General features: G+C 45.7%; 2 gene segments (V, D, J or C); both read left to right on the plus strand.

Moving 5' to 3' along the window:
• The window catches only part of LOC309544177 (immunoglobulin mu heavy chain-like), a 652,707-nt gene that overhangs the window by 124,697 nt on the left and 503,309 nt on the right, over positions 1–24,701 (plus strand).
• Positions 224–24,701, plus strand: part of LOC309544178 (immunoglobulin gamma-1 heavy chain-like) — a 764,436-nt gene continuing 739,958 nt past the window's right edge. The window contains exons 1-2 of the C gene segment in view: positions 224–305; positions 385–702.

Raw genomic sequence — 24,701 nt, forward strand, 5'->3', positions numbered from 1 at the left:
ATTGTTCCCCCTTAATATGGTATACTGGGGGCTGTCTTGCTGCTTTCCCCATCTGTATTCAATAAAACCTGTACACTCTGCTTACTTGCCAAAACAAAGGAATCACTCTTTTATTCACGTAAACAGCTATGCAAATACCGTACGTACAGCTATGCAAATGCACACAAATGGCTTTTTGCTTAAATATAAAATATGAAGGAAAAGCCTAACAGCATCTGTTCAAGCAGATTCCGAGTCGAGTTTCTTTATTAGTCCAAACATGCAGAGTCTTCTTTGGTTTTCCTTCATTGCGATTTCAATACAATGTAAGTATGGACTCGAATTTTGAGCAGACTTGAAGAAAATATTTGCAGGGCGGGTAACATTTGTACTGTTTGTTTCCAGGTGTGAGGTCCCAAATCTCTATAGTAGAATCTGGTCCTGGAACTGTGAAACCAACAGAAACACTAACACTGAGCTGTAAAGTGACCGGAGCCTCCTTGTCTGATAGCAATAAGATATGGGCAATACACTGGATCCGCAAAACTGCACAGAAACAGCTGGAATGGATGGGAAGAATTAGATATGACGAAACAAAGAATTATGCCACATCTGTACAAGAACGGTTGACTATAACAAGAGACGTAGTCAAAGGAGAAGTCTATTTCAGACTCACTGGAGCAAAGCCAGAGGAATCAGGAACATACTATGCAGCAAAGGAGGGTCACAGCATGGCATATTCATCTGGGATATGTACATAAAGTTCATCATTTGCCAGTAAGATTTACTCAACTGCCTTTCTGTCTATAAGAATTGCTTCTGATGATTTCAGCACCGTGTGAGGACTAGGCTTAAAGTGTAATTCCACTTTTGCAGCCAGAATAGGATAACACCTATTTTATATTTGTTACATGTTTCCATACATAAGGCATAACATTTACTTTTTTCTAAGATTCCATACCCAAAGTTTGTACTGTTGGGGGGGGGGGGGTAGGCTCTACTATAATTAACTCTGTCTGTATTGTGCTGCCAGATTTCATTATCAGTTGTTCATTTTATATTTGAACACTGTCTGTCCTAACAAAGGGTTAAGTAGAAGAAAAAAAAAAAAACTTGTGTACAATTAACTCCCCACAATCAGTTAAACAATTTAAGTCCATTGTTATGTGTAAATTGGTTTAAATCTATTTGTAACTTTTTTCATTATAATCATGAAGCTAGGGCAGCTGGTGGGTGTCTCATTCATGACAAAACATAGGACATCATAGATGTGGCTTGGCCAGACATGACAAGGTGGGGCCAGGTGTGATGGGTGAGGCTCTGATGTGCTGCTTGCACAGACAACACCAGTACCAGAAAGTGCCTGTGAGCAGCCAGGTTCAGCTGTCACTAAAGCACAGGAGAATTGCTGATTGTCTATCCATTTGAAGACCAAGCCTTTTTCTGACATCTTTTGTTTACAAGTAAAAATCAGGATTTTTTGCTGGAAAATTACTTAGAGCAGCGATCGGGGACGAGGCTCGTCCCCCGGACAGAGCCAATCCCCGATCTTGGTAAATAGCCAATGAAATTGGCTTTTTACCACGTGACCGGCTGTGTCCAATCACAGCCGGTCACAAATGTCAACAAAGATGTGGGTAACTCACTGTTACCAGGCTCTTCTCCTCACACACCGATCCAGTGTGAGGAGGAGATTTACAAACAGTGAGTTACTACAGCATTACCAGAGTATTGTGGAATTACTGTGCCCTGATCGCCCCCAGCAAATAAAGAGTACCTGTCACCTGCCCATCTGAGCACCTGTCACCTGCCCATCTGAGTACCCGAGTACCTGTCCCCTGGCCATCTGAGTACCCGAGTACCTGTCCCCTGGCCATCTGAGTACCCGAGTACCTGTCGCCTACCCATCAGAGTACCTGAGTACCTGTCGCTTACCCATCAGAGTACCCGAGTACCTGTCACCTACTCATCAGAGTACCCGAGTACCTTCCACCTGCTCATCAGAGTACCTGCCGCCTGAAGTACCCGAGTACTTGCCGCCTGCTCATCAGTACCAATCACTACCCATCAGTACTCATTAGTACTCATCAGTACCTATCAGTATCAGTACTGATCACCAGTACCCATCAGTACAGTATCAGTATCAGTACTACTACTATCACCTGCCTGTCACCTGCCCATAAGAGTACCCGAGTACCTGTCACATGCCTATCGGAGTACCTGCCACCTGCTCATCAGTACAAGAGTACCTGTCACCTGCCCAGCAAAGTACCTGAGTACCTGTCACCCTCCATACAGCTACCATGTCCAAGTCCAAAAGGGTTTTCACTGCCGAAGAGGCCTGTGAAATGATATCCATGATGAGTGACAGCAGCAGGGAGCTCTCACTTTCCGACGCGGAAACCCTTTCTGAATCCGGTTCTGAATTTGAGCCCTTTGAAGGCTTTACATCCGGCACTGAATCGGAGGAGGAAGAAGTTCGGACTAAAAGACGCCGCACTGAAAACCATGCAGACACCAACAACGCCAATGGCCAATCGGCAAACGCCAACAGTGCTGGACCCCAGGAAGAAATGCCCAGTACAAGCACTGGAATTTCACACCAGCCCCAAAGAAGAAGAGCCCAAATGAAGCTTCCGGATGCCTTGGCAAACCCATTGTGGCTGCCTTCTAGCTCTGGGTCAGCTACAATCCCCCCCTTCACAGCACAGCCAGGTTTGCAGGTCAACACCCAAAATTTTGCTCTAATTGATTTTTTTAATTTATTTTTCCCTGTGGAGTTCCTTCAAGCCATCGTCGACCAAACAAATCTTTTTGCCCAACAATTCATAGAGAACAACTCCACCTCATATCATTCCCGTCCTTTTGAATGGAGACCCCTAAAAGTAGAAGAGTTCAAAGTGTTTTTGGGCCTTACAATCAATATGGGGGTTACAAAAAAAAAACGAGCTGCATTCTTATTGGTCCACCAAACCCATCCACCATATGCCACTTTATTCATCAGTCATGCCCAGGTCCCGCTATGAAATTATAATGCGCTTCCTGCATTTCAACGATAATTCCCAGTGCCCTCCCCGAGATGATCCCAATTATGATAAACTCTACAAAATTCGCCCCCTAATTGATTACTTTTCCAGACGGTTCCCCGAAGTCTATGTCCCTGACGAATCACTGGTCCACTTCACAGGCCGGCTGGCATTTAAGCAGTATATTCCCAGCAAGAGGGCTAGGTATGGCTTAAAACTAAACAAGCTCTGTGAAAGCCAAACTGGATACGTGTACGCCTTTCGCGTGTACGAAGGCAGAGACTCTGAGCTCCAGCCCCCTGAGTGTAACGCTCCTGCGTTTTATGTATAATGTGGATTTACAGCTGCAGAAATATTCCACTTCAGTAGTCATGTAGAGAAACGCTGAGACACCAATCCCAACTCCCAAGACTCATCATGTGTGGATAGTCTCAATTCAGCAAGTAGATACACACACTCAATAAGATGTTCCTAGAGTGACTTATATGTATAGTAATATAGTGATGATAGGCTGAAGAGACAGGTTGGGTAGAGATGGTAGATGACAGACACTTGAAAGGAATGTTCTTGAAAGTAAGATAGTAGCAGATGGGATGCAGATAGGTTAAGCAATCATGTATGGTAGCAGATGATAGAGTAGCAAGTGAACATACAGGATAGGCCAACCCAGTGCAAGAGCAGATGGTATTAGGCTCAAGAGCTAGCAATCTTAGTTAATGCAGATATAGTAATAGTCCTTAGTATGCAGAGCTAGATAGTGTAAGCTTTAGTATGAAGGTTATAGAGGTTTCCCCTGTGGGGTACTTATCACTAGTAGCAATGTAGTAGAGGAGAGGTCCGGCAAGAGCGGATGATCCGGTAGCGGGATACAGGGATCAGCAGCGTGGTTCCGATAGCGAGGTATGCTTGCAAGCATGAGAGCTTCAAGGCAGATTATGCGGCGTTGAACGAACATGTGAGTGAGACCGCCGGAGGTTGAAATAGCCGCTCCAGCGGCGCTCAGTGATGACAGCATCGGTCTTAAAGGTGTATGCGCACCTTACCAAAAGAGAATGGTGGGGCGCATACACTTAGGAAAAGTGGAATTAGGGTACCAAAGGTACCAGAACATTACAGTACCCCCCCTTAAGGCCGGCTCCTGAAGGCCTCTGGAGCTGGTTTGTCTGGGTACTTCGCATGAAAGTTGCAGATTAATCTAGGGGCATGTATGTCAGAGGTGTTTAGCCAGGTGTCGTCTTGGGGCTCATAGTTCTTCCATCGAACTAAGTATTGAAGTTTTCTTCTGTGGATACGAGAATCCAGAATCTCTTTTATCTCATATTCTTTTCCACCTTCAACTTGTACAGGAGGAGGAAGTGGGATAGTAGGCCTTATTCCTTGGTCAGGAACATGGGGCTTCAGTAGCGACACATGGAAAATGGGATGTATTTTGAGGTCTATTGGCAATGTAAGCTGTACTGCAGCTTTTCCAATAAGTTTCTTGATTGGGAAAGGGCCCAAGAAGAGAGGTCCAAGCTTTTTGCTAGGGATTTTCAGTCTTAAATTTTTTGTTGAGAGCCAAACGAGGTCCCCAATAGCATACTGAGGAGAAGGTCTTCTGCGAAGATCATAGTACTTCTTTTGTTGACTATGAGCGTGTGCAATGGTAGTATTAAGCAAACCCAGAGAGTCCTTTATTTGGGTAAGATAGTCTGAGGCTACTGGGTTATTTGAAGGAAGGATGCGTGGTGGAAGAATAGAGGGATGAAACCCATAGTTCAAGTAGAACGGACTCTGCTTGGTCGTACTGTGGGTTGCGTTGTTGTAGGCAAATTCTGCCAGAGGGAGAAGATCCACCCAATCATCCTGTTGGTAAGAAGTGTAACAACTTAAATATTGCTCGATGCATTGGTTGACTCTTTCAGTCTGTCCGTTGGTCTGCGGATGGTAAGGAGAAGTGAGCTTCCACTCAATTCGTAGTATGTGACATAGTTCTTGCCAGAACTTGGAAATAAATTGTGATCCACGGTCAGACAGAAGAGTTTTTGGGATACCATGTAACTTAAAGACATGTTTCATCAGGAGTTCTGCCGTTTGTTTGGACGAAGGTAGTCTGCGAATAGCAATGAAATGTGCCATCTTTGTCAGATGGTCCACTGACACCAAGATGGTATTAAATCCTTTGGAAGGAGGTAGTTCTACTATAAAGTCCAAGGACACAACTTCCCATGGAGTTTGGGGTATTGGTAGACTGCATAGTAGACCGGATGGTCTCGTAGTGTCAATTTTGGACCTGGCACAGACATTGCATGAAGAGACAAATTTTTGTATAGATGTTTTCATGTCAGGCCACCAGAATTGTCTGGTAATCAGATTAAGAGTCTTTGTCATACCCATATGTCCTGCCATAGGCACATAATGCGATGATTCCAAGATCTTGGTGTGCATGGTAGGTGGTATGTAAAGTTTGTCGTTGTAGTAGAGGAAGCCTTCTGCATCGGTATTTAGTTGTGGTGGGGGTGAATCCAAACTTATACCATGCAAAACCTCTTCCTTCAAAGAACGGACAACTCCAATAATACGCTTGTGAGGTATTATAGGAACGGAAGGGATTTCAAAGTAGTTTTCTTCAGTTAGTCGTGATAGTGCATCCGCCTTTTTGTTCTTATCTGCAGGTGTGTAGGTCACTAGGAAGTTAAACCTTAGAAAGAATAGTGACCATCGTACCTGTCGGTGAGAGAGAGTTTTGTTAGTCTGAAGATATTGAAGATTTTTATGGTCCGTGTATATAAGTATTGGTAATCGGGTGCCTTCGAGTAGATGTCACCAATTCTCCAGAGCCAATTTTATAGCAAGCAGTTCCTTTTCACCCACGGGGTAATTTACCTCTGGACTGCTTAAGGATTTAGAAAAGAAGGCGACTGGATGGAGTGGTGAAGTGTTAGTTGGTCGTTGGGAGAGTATTGCTCCTACTGCCATGTTTGACGCATCTACTTCCAGAATGTATTGGAGGGATGGGTCTGGATGGCGTAGTATGGGAGCAGAAGTAAACCTTGTCTTTAACAGGTGAAAAGCTTTATTTGCTTCATCTGACCATTTGAATGGTCTCTTAATGCTAGTGAGCTGTGTGAGGGGTCTCACAATGGCAGAGAAGTTCCTGATGAATTTCCTGTAGAAATTAGAAAATCCAAGGAATCGCTGTAGCGCCTTGCGGGTGGCTGGTGTAGGCCAATCCTGAATGCAGGATATCTTACTCATGTCCATCTTGATTCCTGTTTTGGATATGATGTAGCCTAGAAACAGTACCTCTTCTTTATGAAACAAGCATTTTTTCAGTTTCACGTATAGGTTGTGTGCAAGCAATCTTGATAATACTAGTCTTACATGTCTTATGTGTTCAGACAAGGATCGTGAATATATAAGTATATCATCCAGATATACCACAACACAAACATCTAGTAAGTCTCTGAAAATATTGTTTATAAATCGTTGAAAGGCTGCAGGGGCGTTGCATAGCCCGAATGGCATTACAAGATATTCGAACAATCCGTATCTGGTTCTGAATGCAGTCTTCCACTCGTGTCCATCACGGATTCGAATGAGATTGTATGCCACTTTCAGGTCCAATTTTGAAAAATAGGTAGCTCCACGCACCTGCTCAATGAGTTCAGGGATAAGCGGTAGAGGATAGCGATCTTTTATTGTAATAGCATTCAATTGCCTATAGTCGATGATAGGCCTGAGACTTGAGTCCTTATTGCGGACAAAAAAGAGTCCTGCTGCTGTGGAAGAAGTGGAAGGTCTAATAAAACCTTTTTTCAAATTCTCATCCAAATATTCTTTGAGATGGGAAAGTTCATCCTGTGAAAGAGGATAAACATGACCGAACGGCAATTTGCTATTTGGGAGTAGATCAATACTACAATCATAGTCTCGAAGGGGAGGTAGTGCTTGAGCATTTTTCTCAAGAAAAACCTCAGAGAGATCCTGATAACATAGTGGTGCAATCTCATCTGTCACCACAGACAGGATCTTCCCGGAAGACGGGAGGTTACATGTACCCTCGCAATAGCAAGAGAGGAAGGCCAGGGTCCGTTCCTTCCAATCTATGGTTGGTTGATGTGTGTGTAACCAGGGAAGTCCCAAAACAATGGGAAAGTGGGGTGAAGGTATTAGATCGAAGGTAGTGGTCTCCATATGAGACCCGTTAGTAGTGACTAGGAGTGCCTGTGTCTGATCAGTGATCGGACCAGAGGATAAAGGAACACCGTTAATAAGACTCACTGAGACAGGTTTAGGTTTAGAAATAATAGGGACTTTATTTAAAGCAGCAAAACGTATGTCAATATAATTTCCACAAGATCCTGTGTCAATCATGGCCTTAGTAGTAATCCTGTTCTGGTCCCACTGTAATGTTAAGCAAACAAAAAGGTAAGGGTTAGTAATTGAAGTTGTCAATCCCCCTAGGAGGACATGTGAACACTCACCCTTCTTTTTGTAGACTAGGGGACAGACGTTTATCTTGTGATCCGGGGATGCACAGTACAAGCAGAGATTACCAGATCGTCTTCTGGCTCTTTCCATAGTTGATAGAGGTGGGCGTATGGTTCCTACCTCCATAGGAGTGGGGTCATCGGCCGAAATCCGAGAAGAACTGGATAATGGCATTCCCATTTTTTCAGCCTTTCTTTCTCGTAGTCTTCTATCTATGGTGATACTGAGTTGTATCAATGCATCCAGGGTTTTTGGCAGATCCGCTCGGGCGAGCTCGTCTTTAACGGCCTCTGATATGCCAAGCCTAAATTGAGTTTTCAGAGATGCATCATTCCATTCTGAATCAAGGGTCCATCTCTTGAATTCTGCGAAAAAGTCTTCCACAGGTCTCCTACCTTGTTTCAAGGACCTTAATTGAAGATCGGCAGTACTCTGCCTATTGGGATCATCATATAGGCTAGTAAGTTCTGCTAGAAATAAGGTGTAAGATTTGAGAAGCTGATCGTTTTTCTCAAAAAGAGAGTCTGCCCAGGCCCGAGGATCGCCTGTTAGGTAAGAAATAATAGTACAAACCTTAATGTGATCAGTAAGGTAGGTACGGGGTTTTAGCAAGAAAAGTAACTCACATGCGTTTTTAAATTCGCGAAATATTTTGCGATCGCCTGTAAATACCAAAGGAGGATTTATTTTGGGTTCAGGGGACTGAGCAGTGGTAAGTTGTGTCAGTCTGGTTACCTGCTGCGTCAGAGCCTGATTTTCTTCTCTTAATTCAGCAAGTGACGCAGTTACTTGCTGTTTTAATTGTGTCACCTGAGTGGTTATTTCTGCTGAATCCATTTGAGGTTCGTTCAATCTGTAACGCTCCTGCGTTTTATGTATAATGTGGATTTACAGCTGCAGAAATATTCCACTTCAGTAGTCATGTAGAGAAACGCTGAGACACCAATCCCAACTCCCAAGACTCATCATGTGTGGATAGTCTCAATTCAGCAAGTAGATACACACACTCAATAAGATGTTCCTAGATTGACTTATATGTATAGTAATATAGTGATGATAGGCTGAAGAGACAGGTTGGGTAGAGATGGTAGATGACAGACACTTGAAAGGAATGTTCTTGAAAGTAAGTGTCAGAGAAACCTTCAGCTGCAGACTGGTCATCACATGACAAGCACCACATGACTTCCACATGACTTCCTGGCTGCCTATAAAAGCTGAGCAAGTGCTCAGAGGAATTGCTGGTTTGTCTTTCAGCTTCCTGTACCTGAGTTCCTGTTTCCTGTGTGATCGTTTACCTGCTGTGACCCGGATTGACCCTGACCTGCTCTGCTCTTCTCCTGGACCCGACCTTGGCTTGTTTTACGGACTTTGCTTTTGCTTACCTGTGTTTGACCCTCTGCCTGCGACCCGGATTTACCTTCAGTCTCCTGTGCCTTGACCCTCTGCTTGTGACCAAGTCTTGTCTCCTATCTCCAGTGCCTTGACCCTCAGCCTGTGACCTGGATTGTCTGCTTACCTGTGTTTGACCCTCAGCCTGGTCCGGACTTTTACTGCTGGATCCTGATCAGTCTCTGCTCCAGCTCTACAGGACCTCCACGCAAGCTCTACCCTGCCTGCTGGTAGCTTGTGCCTCTTTGTGCCATCCACCCTCTGTATCACCTCCAGAGGGGCGGAGTGCGCTTAGTCGCAACAGCGAACCGCTCTCGGCATCTCGGCCTCGGTGAGTACCTCTATTCTGATAGTACAAACCAGCCATGTCAGAGGCCGACAGAGCGCGTTCTCCTCTTGAGATCCTGTGCCAGCAGGTCACAACCCTCACTGATGCAGTCCAGAAACTGCAGGAAGGCTATGCCCAGATTGACGGTCGTCTCCAGCAACTTTCAGGGTCATCTGCATCAACAGCCGCAGCCCCTGCGCCCACCAGCGGAGCCTCCTCTTCTCAAGTTGCATCAAGCCCCACAGTGATCATGGCTACCCCTGAGCCCAGGGTTCCCACACCGGAGCGTTTTTCAGGCGATCGCAAAAAGTTCCGGGCCTTCAAAAATGCATGCTCCTTGTACTTAGCCCTTCAGCCCAGGACTTTTTCGTCCGAAGTAGTTAAGGTGGGATTTGTCATCTCCCTGTTGACCGAAGAGCCGCAGGCCTGGGCCCACAGCCTGATGGAACAGAGGAGCTCTCTTCTGAACTCTTTGGACCTTTTCTTTGAAAGTATGTCTCAACTATATGATGACCCCCAACGCACCGCTACTGCAGAAGCCGTGCTACACTCCCTGTCCCAAGGAAAGAGACCAGTGGAGGACTACACTGCTGAATTTCGAAAATGGTCAGCTGACACAGGGTGGAACGAACCCGCTCTTAAATACCAGTACCGCCAGGGGCTGTCAGAAGCTTTGAAAGATGAGTTGGCCAGGATTGAAACCCCTGCCACTTTGGAGGATTTAATCCAATCCGCTACCAAGCTAGACAGGCGCATGCGCGAGCGGCGCTCTGAGCGCTCCCAGGGTCCCCGACCTAGTTGGATGCTCCCTAAACCTTCTCCCGTTCACCCATCCTTTCCAGTGACTCCTGTCACCTCTGCTCCAGAGGCTGAGCCCATGCAGCTTGGATTGGTCCGTGCTCCTCTTACCCCTGAAGAGAAGCAACGACGGCGACAGGCCAATCTCTGTCTGTACTGTGGGGGAACTGGACATTTTCTGCGTACCTGCCCCGTGAGACCCAGTAAGTCACGCTCGCAGTTTTTTATGAACTTTCAGAACCCTGGTTTATCCCAGACTTATGTCACCCTCTCTGTCTCCTTACAGCTAATGGAAAAGGAAGTTCATCTACCAGCAAATATTGATTCCGGAGCCTGTAGTTGTTTTCTAGACACTTCACTGGCCCAAAAACTGCACATTCCACTGCAAACCAAAGAACAAGGCCTCCAAGTCTACCTGGCTGATGGGTCTCTCCCTCGCTCTGGATTTGTCACACAACAGACAAGGCCCATCCTTGTCACCACGGACTCCGGCCACCAGGAGCTTCTAAGCTTTGACATCATCTTCTCCCCCATGTTCCCCATCATTTTGGGGCTCCCCTGGCTACAGGCACATGAACCTAACATCAATTGGAACAAGAAGAAAGTCTCCTTTTCCTCTCCCTACTGTTCCCAGCATTGCCTTCCTCCAGCTCCAGCCGCCTGTTTAACTGTAGCACCTACACCTGACAATCTCCAGCACGTCCCTCCGGTATATTTTGAATTTAGAGATGTCTTCGATAAACAAAAAGCTGATTGCCTACCACCTCATCGGTCTTACGACTGCCCCATTGATTTGCTACCTGGTTCTGAAATACCCTTTGGCCGTATCTTTCCACTATCAGAGACTGAACTAGCGGCTCTTAAAACGTATATTGATGAGAACTTGGATAAGGGTTTCATTCGTCCATCATCTTCACCGGCCGGAGCCGGCATCTTCTTTGTGGAAAAGAAAGATGGTTCCCTAAGACCATGCATAGACTATAGAGAACTGAACAAAATAACGATAAAAAATCGCTATCCTCTTCCACTTATCCCAGAGTTGTTTCAGCGTTTCCGTTCTGCCCGAATCTTCTCCAAGTTGGATCTGCGAGGTGCCTATAACCTCATCCGAATCAGGCCTGGAGACGAATGGAAGACTGCCTTCAGGTCCAGGTTTGGACATTATGAATATTTGGTAATGCCCTTTGGGTTGTGTAACGCCCCGGCCACATTTCAGCACCTGGTAAACGACATCTTTCGAGAATATCTGGACAATTTCCTAGTTGTTTACCTGGACGACATTCTTATTTTTTCTGCCACCATTGAGCTACACCGGGTTCATGTAAAGACAGTCCTTGCAATTCTCAGGAGACACAAATTGTACCTTAAAGCAGAGAAATGCGAATTCGAAAAATCTGTTGTGCAATTCCTAGGCTTTATCATTTCTACCAACGGGGTCGCAATGGATCCACAGGAGGTCAAGGCAATTCAGGAGTGGCCGGCTCCAGTAGACAAAAAGGGGGTACAGCGGTTTATCGGATTCGCTAATTTTTACCGGAGGTTTATCGTTGGCTTCTCATCCATCGTTGCACCCATCACCCAACTAACCCGCCAACATAGTCGTTTTCAGTGGTCCCAAGAGGCCCAGGAAGCTTTTACCAAGCTCAAAGCCCTGTTCACCTCTGCACCAATCCTACGGCATCCGGATCCAGCCCTGCCATTTGTGTTGGAGGTAGACGCCTCGGAAACCGCCACTGGAGCCATCCTCTCCCAGAGACAGGGCCCCAAGGCTCTCCTCCATCCTGTAGCTTTCGCATCTCGGAAACTAAGTTCCCCGGAAAGGAATTATGATGTGGGAGACCGGGAGCTGTTGGCCATCAAGTTCGCTCTGGAGGAGTGGAGATATCTGTTGGAGGGTGCTTCCCATTCCATCATGATCTTCACCGATCATAAAAACCTAGAATACCTCAGGACAGCCAAACGCTTAAGACCCAGGCAAGCCCGGTGGGCCCTCTTCTTTTCTAGGTTCAACTTTCGTATCTCTTATAGACCTGGCCTCAAGAATGGGAAAGCAGACGCACTCTCCCGGATGTTCCCTGAATCTCCCCAGTCAACGGAACCTAGCACCATCTTATCTCCACAAAACTTCCTTCTGCTCACAGACACTGATCTTATGACCACCATCAAGTTGGCATCCAGCCATTGTACTGACCCAGAAATATCCTCCTTGGAGAAACGAGATGACTTGTTCTGGTCCCAAGGAAGAATTTTTGTCCCACCGGAGGCTAGACCCATGACGTTAAAGTTGCTTCATGACCATAAACTGGCTGGTCACTTTGGGACTCAAAAGACTTTGGAATTGGTTGTCCATTCTTTTTGGTGGCCTGGTTGGAGGCAGGACTGTAAAGAGTATGTCCTCTCTTGTATTTCTTGCCAGCGCAGTAAAGTGGCTAACACCAAATCTTGGGGATTACTTAGACCTTTACCCATTCCAGAACGCCCATGGGCTGAAGTTTCTATGGACTTCATTGTTGATCTTCCTCCCTCGGAAGGTTTCACCTCCATTCTGGTTGTTGTCGACCGCCTTTCCAAAATGGCACACTTCTTGCCCATGGTGGGCACCCCCTCTGCTTTGGAGACAGCTAACATTTTTATCAAAGAAATAATAAGGCTACATGGAGTACCCGACAGTGTTGTTTCTGACAGAGGGGTTCAGTTCACCTCCAAATTTTGGAAAGAACTTTGTAAAGCACTACAAATAAAGGTCTGTCTCTCCTCTGCGTATCACCCTCAAAGCAATGGCCAGACAGAGAGAACGAACCAAACTCTGGAGCAGTATCTCCGCTGTTTCTCTTCTGGCTCTCAGGATGACTGGTCCTCTCTGCTACCCTACGCGGAGTTTGCGTATAATAATTCAGTTCATTCAGCCACCAACCAAACGCCCTTCTGGTCTAACTTTGGGTTTCACCCTTCTTTCCTTCCAAACGCTACCCCTGAATTATCTGTTCCTGCTGTCCAAGATCGCATAGCCTCCATCCAACAGAACTTTCAAAGGATTCAGGAAACCATGCAAAAGGCCCAGGATGACTATAAGAAGTACTACAACAGGGGAAGGAAGGAGAACCCGGTTTTCAAGGTCGGTGAGGAAGTTTGGTTATCTTCAGCTAACCTCAAATTACCTTTTCCCTCACGGAAGTTGGGCCCAAAGTTCATAGGGCCGTTCAAAATCAAGAGGATGGTTAACCCTGTGGCCTTTGAATTGGCCTTACCCAGCTCTTACAGGATTCATTCTGTCTTTCATGCATCCTTACTAAAACCAGTGATTCCTAGCCCCTTCCCGGGAAGAGAGGAGCCGCCTCCTCCACCGGTCCAGGTGGATGGAGAAAATGAATTTGAGGTTGAAGCCATACTGAACTGCAGGAAGAGGGGTAGACTTCTCCAATACCTAATCAAGTGGAAGGGGTACCCACCTGAAAACAACTCTTGGGAACCCTCAAGAAACATACACGCCCCTCGCTTGATCCGAGCTTTTCATGTGAATCACCCGGAGTTGATGTCCAGTTTGGGCGTCCAGAGGCCGCCCCTCGGGGGGGGGCACTGTCAGAGAAACCTTCAGCTGCAGACTGGTCATCACATGACAAGCACCACATGACTTCCACATGACTTCCTGGCTGCCTATAAAAGCTGAGCAAGTGCTCAGAGGAATTGCTGGTTTGTCTTTCAGCTTCCTGTACCTGAGTTCCTGTTTCCTGTGTGATCGTTTACCTGCTGTGACCCGGATTGACCCTGACCTGCTCTGCTCTTCTCCTGGACCCGACCTTGGCTTGTTTTACGGACTTTGCTTTTGCTTACCTGTGTTTGACCCTCTGCCTGCGACCCGGATTTACCTTCAGTCTCCTGTGCCTTGACCCTCTGCTTGTGACCAAGTCTTGTCTCCTATCTCCAGTGCCTTGACCCTCAGCCTGTGACCTGGATTGTCTGCTTACCTGTGTTTGACCCTCAGCCTGGTCCGGACTTTTACTGCTGGATCCTGATCAGTCTCTGCTCCAGCTCTACAGGACCTCCACGCAAGCTCTACCCTGCCTGCTGGTAGCTTGTGCCTCTTTGTGCCATCCACCCTCTGTATCACCTCCAGAGGGGCGGAGTGCGCTTAGTCGCAATAGCGAACCGCTCTCGGCATCTCGGCCTCGGTGAGTACCTCTATTCTGATAGTAAGATAGTAGCAGATGGGATGCAGATAGGTTAAGCAATCATGTATGGTAGCAGATGATAGAGTAGCAGGTGAACATACAGGATAGGCCAACCCAGTGCAAGAGCAGATGGTATTAGGCTCAAGAGCTAGCAATCTTAGTTAATGCAGATGTAGTAATAGTCCTTAGTATGCAGAGCTAGATAGTGTAAGCTTTAGTATGAAGGTTATAGAGGTATCCCCTGTGGGGTACTTATCACTAGTAGCAATGTAGTAGAGGAGAGGTTCGGCAAGAGTGGATGATCCGGTAGCGGGATACAGGGATCAGCAGCGTGGTTCCGATAGCGAGGTATGCTTGCAAGCATGAGAGCTTCAAGGCAGATTATGCGGCGTTGAACGAACATGTGAGTGAGACCGCCAGAGGTTGAAATAGCCGCTCCAGCGGCGCTCAGTGATGACAGCATCGGTCTTAAAGGTGTATGCGCACCTTACCAAAAGAGAATGGTGGGGCGCATACACTTAGGAAAAGTGGAATTAGGGTACCAAAGGTACCAGAACATTACACTGAGTGCCCAACGTACATGGGAGTAAGTGGGAAGATTGTCTGGGACCTAGCCTTCCCATTGCTGCAAAAGGGGTACCATATTTATATGGACAACTATTACACCAGTTTGCCCCTTTTCCGCCACTTGTACCTGAAGAAAACCTTGGCCTGCGGTACAGTAAGAAAAAACCGGAAGGGCTTTCCGCAGAGTCTGGTCACCACTCCTTTACAAATCGGGGAATCCGCAAGCCTAAGAAACGAGGAAGTAATGGCTTTGAAGTGGAGGGATAGTAAGGACGTTTACCTCATGTCCACCATCCACGATGACACCTCAGTGGAAATTAGAAGACGACGCGGTCCCGTTCAAAGTCCCTTTCAAAAGCCTGCTTGCATCCTCGAGTACAATAAGTACATGGGGGGGGGGGTGGACTTAAACGATCAAATGCTGCAGCCCTATCTCCCGACACGAAAGACCCTCTTTTGGTGCAAAAAAGTTGCAGTGTACTTTTTCCATTTGGCCACGTGCAATGCCTTTGTCACCTATAAAAAGTCCACAACAACACCAATCCCCTTCCTCCAGTTTATTGAAGACATTGCCACTGCCCTCATTTACCAGCAAGGATCCCCCCCAGAAATCATTCGTTCGGATTGTGTCAGCAGACTTCATGAGCGCCATTTCCCTTTCCATATCCCACCTTCAGAAACCGGAAGAAGACGCCAAAAAAAGTGTCGGGTGTGTAGCAAAAGAAGAATTAGGAAAGACACCAGTTTCCATTGTCCCGATTGTCCCTCCCAACCTGGCCTTTGCATTGGAGAATGCTTCAAAATATATCACACTGCCCTAAACTTTTAGCCCATATTTCAGTCAGACTGCCATTTTCCCTTTTTCAATGTTTGTGCTGAATATTTTCCTGCTGCCTCAACCAACCATATCACTGCCTTCCATGTGAACCGACCCTGGCCTGTATATCAACTATGCCTCTGCCTGCCGTCTGCATTGTTTATCCGCCATGTTTCTGCCTTTCAAGTGAGCCGACCCTGGACTGTTTATTGATTATGCCTTAGCCTACCGTCTATTTCTGCCTTTTACCTGCACTGACCTCGGCCTGTTACGACCATGTTTTTGCCTGCTCCTTAGACTGATCCTTCGCCCTGCTACTGTAGTAGTGGGATTCAAAATGACACAGGGGTCTCACTTTTGTGAGGGGCTTCAGAATAGTGTTCTGATATGAGAAAAACCAGTTTTTGGATTTCTCTGGGTTTGTAAACTCAGAACAGGGTCTGGAGTCCGGAGGCTTCAAAGCGATTTGGGTGGGAGAAGCCTCTACCCCTGTCCCCATTCTTTCCCGACCGAGGCCCTAAGCTTGATGGTCCTGCCTGCTGCCTGGACCAATACTTTGGCTGTGCTGATCATATCCCTGCCTGCACTGACCCGGGACTTTTTATGGAACATGTGCCTGTTGCCTGGACCAATACTTGGGCTGTACTGATCATATCTCTGCCTGCTGCCTGTACTAATTATGGACAGTATTCCTGCCTGCTGCATGGACAATCCTTTTTCTGCTGCTGACCATATCCCTGCCTACTACTTGGACCAATGCGTCCCGGTCCTTTTTCCCACTTACCGGACCTGCCGGCAGCGGGGAAAACAATCCGGTCCTGGATCCTCACAGACAGGATGTCGAGTGAGGGCAAGCTTGCCCTCACTCAACTCTATGGTCTTGGAGGACCGGAGCTACGGCAAACATCGTTGCCTAGCAACGGATTTAAAGGTCCCTTTTTTTTTTTTTTTCATTTTATTTATTTATTTATTTATTTTATTTATTTTTTCCTATCTTTTAGTGTACTTGTGAGATCTGAGGACTTTGTGACCCCAAATCTCACAAAAAAGAGGTCCTGTCGTGCCTCTTTCTATTACAAGGAATGTTTACATTCCTTGTAATAGAAATAAAAATGATAATTTTTATTTTTTTTTTAAACAGTGTAAAAATAAAAAATAATAAATAAAATAAATAGTAAAAAAAAAAAAAAAAAAATTAAAGCGCCCTGTCCCCGTTAGCTCGCGCGCAGAAGCGAACACATACAGAAACCCCGCCCACCTATGTAAACGGTGTTCAAACCACACATGTGAGGTATCGCCGCGATCGTTAGAGCAAGAGCAATAATTTGAGCCCTAGACCTCCTCTGTAACTCTAAGATGGCAACCTGTAGAAATTTTTAAAATGTCGCCTATGGGGATTTTTAAGTACCAAAGTTTGTCGCCATTCCGTGAGCGTGCGCAATTGTGAAGCATGACATGTTGGGTATCTATTTACTCGGCATAACATTATCTTTCACATTATGGAAAAAAATTGGGCTAACTTTACTTTTTTTAATTAAAAAAAGTGATTTTTTTCCAAAAAAATTGCGTTTGGAAGATCGCTGCGCAAATACTGTGTGATAAAAAATATTGCAATAATCTCCATTTTATTCTCTAGGGTCTCTGCTAAAAAACAATATATAATGTGTGGGGGTTCTAAGTAGTTTTCTAGCAAAAACAACTGATTTTAACTTGTAAACACCAAATGTCAAAAATAGGCCTAGGCAAGTGGCTAGGATGCATGATGGTGCTCCTTGGATGTTGGGCCCCTCTATATGGCTAGGCTGTGAAAAAGTCTCACACATGTGGTATTGCCATACTCAGGAGGAGTGGCAGAATGTATTTTGGGGTTTCATTTTTGTTGTGCACATGCTATGTGTTAGGAATATCCTATAAATTGACAACTTTGTATAAAAAAAAAGGGTTTTAATTTTTTCCCCACATTTTCCAAAAACTTGTGGAAAAAAATAACATGTTCAAAAGACCCATAATGTCTCATAGAATATACGTTGGGAGTGTTTGCTTTCCAAAATGGGGTCATTTTGTGGGCGTTTCTATTGTCTTGGTGCTCTAGGGCCTTCAGAAGTGTGATAGGTAGTCTGAAAATGATGTGTGTAATTTATGCTCCTAGAACGCCTTAAGGTGCTATTTGCATTTGGAGGTTCTTTATGTGGCCAGGCTGTGTAAAAGTCTCACACATGTGGTATCGCCATACTCAGGAGGAGTAGCAGAATGTATTTTAGGGTGTCATTTTTGCTATTTACATGCTATGTGTTAGAAATATCCTATAAATTGACAACTTTGTGTAAAAAGGTTTTAATTTTTTCCCACATTTTCCAAAAACTTGTGGAAAAAAATGACATGTTCAAATGACCCATAATGCCTCATAGAATATACTTTGGAGTGTTTGCTTTCCAAAATGGGGTCATTTTGTGGGCTTTTCCATTGTATTGGTGCTCTAGGGCCTTCAAAATTGTGATAGGTAGTAAGAAAGTTTTATGTGTATTTATGCTCCTAGAACGCTTGAAGGATCTACTTGGATGTGGAGTCCCTTTTTGTGGCCAGGCTGTGTAAAAGTCTCATACATGTGGTATCGCCATACTCAGGAGGAGTAGCAGAATGTATTTTGGGGTGTCATTTTTGCTGTGTACATGCTATGTGTTAGAAATGGCTTATAAATTGACAACTTTGTGGGGAAAAAAAGAAAAAAAAATTTTTTCTTCCTTTTCCCAAGAATTGTGGGAAAAAATGATAACTTCAAAAAACTCACCATGCCTCTTACCAAATACCTTGGACTGTCTACTTTACAAAAAGGGGTCATTTGGGGGGTATTTGAACTGTCCTGACATTTCAGGGCCTCAGGAAAGGAGATAGGCCGTCAGTACATCTGGTGTGATCAATTTTCAGTAATTGGTACCATAGCTTCTAGACTCAATAACTTTCACACAGACTAAATAATATACACTAATTTGGGTTAATTTTACCACAGATATGTAGCAGTATATATTTTGGCCCAAATGTATGAAGAAAAATAAATTTTTTGCAAAATTTTATAATAGAAACTAAAAAAAAGTGTTTTTTTTTCAAAAATGTTGCTCTTTTTTTGCTTATATCACGTAAAAAAAAAAAAACCCAGTTGTGATCAAATACCACCAAAAGAAAGCTCTATTTGTGTGAAAAAAATGATAAAAATTTTGTTTGGTTACAGTGTAGCATGACTGAGCAATTGTCATTCAAAGTGTGAGAGTGCTGAAAGCTGAAAATTGGTCTGGGAAGGAAGGGTGTCTAACTGCTCTGTATTGAAGTGGTTAAAGAATTTTTGTTCGTAAGATATAATAGATGGTGTTACGCCGAGTAAATAAATACCTAATGTATCAGACTTTAAAATTGTGCACACTTGCCGAGTAAATAAATACCTAATGTGTCAGACTTTAAAATTGTGCACACTTGTGGAATGGTGGCAAACTACAGCTTTAAAAGCCTTTACAAGTTACCAGTTTAGAGCTACAGAAGAGGTCTAATGCTAGAATTATTGTTCTCATTCTGACAATCACGGCAATATCTCACATGCAGGCCTGGACTGGTCATAGGGCAGACCAGGCACTTTCCCGTGGGGCCGGGGCCGCTAGGCGGCATTTACTAATAGGGGAAGGTGCCAGCGTAAGGCTGTGTGGACGAGGCAATAATCCTTGAATCAGCCCGCCCTGCGTACACTGCTCCGCCCACTCTACTGTGTTTCCTTTTCAGTATTGTGGGAGGGGAGAGCTCAGGTCACAGTCTCCTCCTACTGCTTCCCTTGTTTGGCTGTAGAGGTGGGCGGGGTGTCAGCAAACACGAGAGCTGTGTCAGAGCACGGGTTATGCAGACTGAGGGAAAAGAGCTGCATCTAGGATTGCTGATGGTGGGATCAGAGTTCAGGTAGTTGCAGTGAAGAAGAAGGTGGAAAGTTTTGGAGACTGACCTGCCTGTCACCTTGAAAGTAGGTGCTGCATTGCTGCTGTACAGACTCTGCCTATAACTTATCTGACATTCCTGCAGTGCTGTGACCTGGGATTGTATGTATGCTGGGGCTCCCCTGAAGCTTGCTGGGACTACAAGTCCCAGCAAGCACTGTTTCTGATAACATCTGGCTCAGCACTGTAATTTCCTATGACACAGTGAATGCTGTATATAGGCTGTGCATATATAATGGGGCTTCCATTTTGTCAGCCAGCTCTGATTGCAACCAGGAGATGCAGTCACCCAGAACATTAAATCATATCACAAGTCACTACTGGTTGGTCACGTGTGTGACAAGTTCTGATTGGTTACTATGGGTTACTGCACCACTCCTATGTCTGCTGACTTTATGCAAAGTAACCCGAACTGACCAATCACAGTCCATCTTGCACTGGCCTGACTTAGGCTGCATTTGTACTGGTAAATTGCACCCATGCATATAACAGGAGAAATCTGCTGACCATCAAGCCCTGTACGCTTTAATGACAGGTCAGTGGCAGCTGCAGCTATCTGTAACTATCCGCTCTGCCAGCGATTACCTGCGAGAATTGCTGTTGGCAGAGCGGATAGTTACAGATAGCTGCAGCTGCCACTGACCTGTCATTAATCACTTGTCTACTGGGCACTTTTACCCCTTTCTGCCCAGGCCAATTCTCAGCTTTCAGTGCTGTCACACTTTGAATGACATTTGCGCAGTCATGCAACACTGTACCCATATGACATTTGTTATAATTTTTCACACAAAAAGAGCTTTCCTTTGGTGGTGTGACGTGAGTCACTTTGGTTGGGGGGCTTGTGGAACCCCAATTGCTTTAGGGAGGTTGGGAGACTCCTTGTCCCGCATCCCCAGTCCCTCTTATGTGTAAGTCACCCTGTGTCTATAAGGGGCACAGGGTGACCAAAAACCCCGGTCAGGCCGGCTCTGCACTAATCAGACTCTTGCTAGTGGGGGGTGGGGGTTTGTTGTTGTTGAATACCTGCATTCCATTGTTATATTGTTATTATGGGATGTGTATGTTGTGTGGATTGACTAAGGGGGGAGGGGTTGTCCCAGAAGTGTTCATCTCCTTGTGCTTTGTGTTTGAATAAACAGTTTTGATTCTGGATGACTCCAAAGCTTGTACTGTCGAGTTATTGGGGTAACTATAGCCAGATTCACGGGTCTCGTGTTCCAGAGCTTAGAAAGCAGGTTACGGGTGGAGAATACCAGTCGGTGGTGTCCGGATTCCGTCACATTGGTGGCAAGCGGTGGGATGCTTCCTGCAGTCTGGGACATCCAAACCTCCAACGGGATCCAAGATCGGGATAGCAGACTCTGGTCAACCCAACGGAGATATGGACCTGGCATCAGAGTTCAAGGGGGTGCTGCGGATCGCCCTTTCAGTATACCCCAGGACGGTGTCTGCGGATTAATACCTGGAGCTCAGGCAGCAGATTCAGGTGGGGCTCTGGTGCTTTCCAACCCCAGGGGAACAGGCCAGTGTTCAACGGAAGTTGCGGATGGCATTCCTGAGAGAGCGGCCCCAGGAGCAATGGGTATCCGAGTTGGACAGGCTTGTCCAGCAGGAGATAGAGCTGGACAATCAGTATCGGGCTCTGCAATGGCACGCAGAGCAGAAATATTTAGGAGACTTCAGAATGCTCTCTGGAGGGATATGACTTTTGTGGCCCTGGATTGCTGTGGGAGAGCCTTACAGATGCTTTTGTGTTTGGTGACGAAGGGGAACCTACCCTTGAGGACCTGCGAGAATACAGAGAGGCTATGCTCTGTCTCACAGGGGGTCTTAGAGCTTGACCCTGATCTAGAACACTTGCTAAGGAAAGAACAGCATCTGGAAAGGGCATACAGGAAACTGCTAGAACACGTTCAGCAGCATGCCTATGAGTCGGCAGTGGAAACTCTGGAGATTGCTGTTCCCAAAGCTGAAGTGCTGACAACAGGACAGAGCTCTGCTAGCCTCTGCCCAGCACCACTAACATCTTCTGGATTCCACAGAGAGGAGATGGTGAATCCTGATCCCCAGACACCACCAGAGACCGGGGATTTAATAGACTTTTCTATTGAGGAGGAACATCCCAGTGAGCCTCCTGCAGAAGAGCTGACTTCAGAGCAAGGTTGCAAGATATCCAACTCCTTATGCAAATGCAACCTAAACACCTACAACAAGACGTCAAAACAAGGTGGAATTCTACGTACTTGATGATACAGAGTCTTCTGGAACAGAACCGAGTCCTCTGTGCTTACATTGCTGACCATGATGATCTGCCCAGTATACTGACCACTAACCAGTGGGCTTTGCTAGAAAAAACAAGCATTGTTTTAGCACCATTTGAAGAGCTAAGAAAGACAAGTAAGCTCATCGACTGCCTCCACCGCTGGTGTCATTCCAGCTGTCACCATCCTCAAACGCATCCTTGCTAAAGAAGGCAATGGGGATACTGGCATCAAAACAATGAAAACAACCCTGCTTCAAGCTGTCAACAAACCTTCGACACTGTGGAAGATGAACCCCTATATGCACTTGCCACCCTGCTGGACCCGAGATAGAAATACAGGTAAGTGAGATTGTGTAACCTAATTATTACATTAGCCCATCAAGTGTTAGAATTTCTAAATGTTTAAATTTACAGCATGGCATCTCATCAAATACAGTAGAAGACAGTGTTATTGCGGAGAGGAGAATAAAATATATCTATCATATATATAATAAGGAATGATAATGAATGACAATGACAATTCATTTATTAGGTGGTCTATATATTATTATATAGACCTAATAAATGAATTAATGTCATTGTCATTCATTATCTGACTATATTATAGATTTTTTACTCTCCACAATAACACTTCTACTGTATTTGATGAGATGCCATGCTGTAAATTTAAAGATTTTGAAATTCTAACACTTGAGGACACAAAAAAACCAGAGGCTGATGGTTGATTAAAGTTATTATATAATTTGAATAATACATTTGTGTTAGCCTATGAATATAAATTATATAGGCTAGGCTTACATTCTTTATATAATTTAATTATTATACAAATTCATATATATAACTTTTACTTTAATCAGCCTCAGGTTTTTTAGTGTCATCATATTTAGCCTAACCTAGGTTTTATTTCTGTTTCAGATACTTTACAGGTGCACAAACTGCAAAGCGTGCAAAAAGATGCACTGACAGGGGAACTAGAGGAAGACTTGAGGAGCAGCACAGCTGGAGCATCACAGGCCGCAGAACCACAAGACAAGGTCCCTCGGGTGGAAGCAGCAGCAGCACCGAGCAGCTTTATGCAAGAGTTTGACCACATTGTGGAGGAGTTTGAACTAGATCCCAGTGCAGCAAGCAGCTCGAGCCCTGCAGTGCAACTGCATGGATATTTTGCAGAGAAAACCTTTGCTGCCTCAGACAACCTATACCAGTTCTGGGAGAAGTCAACAAATACAGATTACCTTGTCTTGCTGCCACTGCCCACAAAATACCTCTGTGCCCCCTGCACTAGTGTAGAAAGTGAGAGAGTGTTCAGCACAGTTTCCAGCATTGTGGATGAGAAGAGAAATAGACTTACAGTAGAGAGCAGAACTGCTTGTCTTCATGCATACCTCCCAACTTTTGAAGTTCGCAATGAGGGACACTGAAAGAGAAAGCAAACCGCGGCAAATTGTGGGTGTGGCCAATTGCTTAGCAGTGGGAGGGGCTTAAGGGATAGGGTAAACAAAACCCAGACTTCCTAGTACTCATAAAATATGCTTTGATTGCTCAGCCTACCTTAAAGAAGAACTTCATTAAAATAGTCAGAGATTGCATAGCAACCAGCAACTGTTGAGACAATGAAGACTTTGGTGAGAAGTATATAATGTAAAGTATTGTGTATATAGTGCAGGAGAGTGTAATGTACAAAATGCAGGAGACAGGAGTATGTCATGTACAGAATGCAGGAGAAATTGCGTGACTTTGAGGTCACAAAAGTGTGAAAGGGGCCTTCAGTAATCAAGGTAGAGTGTGCCCCCTTCAATGCAGAGTGACCAGCATGCTGTGCCCCCCTTCAATGCAGAATGACCAGCGTGCCCCCTTTCAATACAGAGTGACCAGCGTCCCCCCTTTCAATACAGAGAGACCAGCGTGCCCCCTTTCAATGCAGAGTAACCAGCGTGACGTGCCCCCTTTCAATGCAGAGAGACCAGCGTGCCCCCTTTCAATGCAGAGAGACCAGCGTGCCCCCTTTCAATGCAGAGAGACCAGCGTACCCCCTTTCAATGCAGAGAGACCAGTGTGCCGTACCCCCTTTCAATGCAGAGTAACCAGCGTGCCCCCTTTCAATGCAGAGAGACCAGTGTGCCCCCTTTCAATGCAGAGTGACCAGCGTGCCCCCTTTCAATGCAGAGAGACCAGTGTGCCCCCTTTCAATACAGAGAGACCAGCGTGCCCCCTTTCAATGCAGAGTGACCAGCGTGCCCCCTTTCAATACAGAGAGACCAGCGTGCCCCCTTTCAATGCAGAGTGACCAGCATGCCCCCTTTCAATGCAGAGTGACCAGCGTGTCCCCCTTCAATGCAGAGAGACCAGCGTGCCCCCTTCAATGCAGAGACACCAGTGCACTTACCTGCAGTGGCGCCTTCTCCTCAGTCCCCCACGTCTCCTCAAGTCTTGCCGCCTCCTCCTCGGCCAATAGATAGGGAATAGATAGCCGCCCCTGTGCCCACTGGTGGCGATGCTGTCCTATGCACAAAAAAAAATTCTGCCAGGCCTTTTATAAAAAAAAAAATATATATTTCAGGAGGGTGGTCTATTTAGGTTTTCATTTCTTTTGGGGGTTTATTGGTATTTATCTTATGTCAATAGGGTTTTCCTTATACTTTATGAAAGGGGAGAGGGAGGGGGGAGGGAGAGAGAGAGAGAGAGAAAGAGAGAGGGAGAGGGAGAGAGAGAGAGAGAAAGGGAGGGGGAGGGAGAGAGAGAGAGAGGGGGGAGGGAGAGAGAGAGAGAGAGAGAGAGAGAGACAGGGGGGAGGGAGAGGGGGGGAGAGAGAGAGAGGGGGAAAGGGAGGGGGAGAGTGGGGGAGAGAGAGAAGGGTGGGATGGGGGGGAGAGGGGAGAGAGAGAGAGAGAGAATGGAGGGAGAGCGGGGCGAGAGAGGGG

The sequence above is a fragment of the Pelophylax lessonae genome (assembly GCF_965119305.1).
Source record: "Pelophylax lessonae genome assembly, chromosome: 1".
NCBI classification, from domain to species: Eukaryota; Metazoa; Chordata; class Amphibia; order Anura; family Ranidae; genus Pelophylax; species Pelophylax lessonae.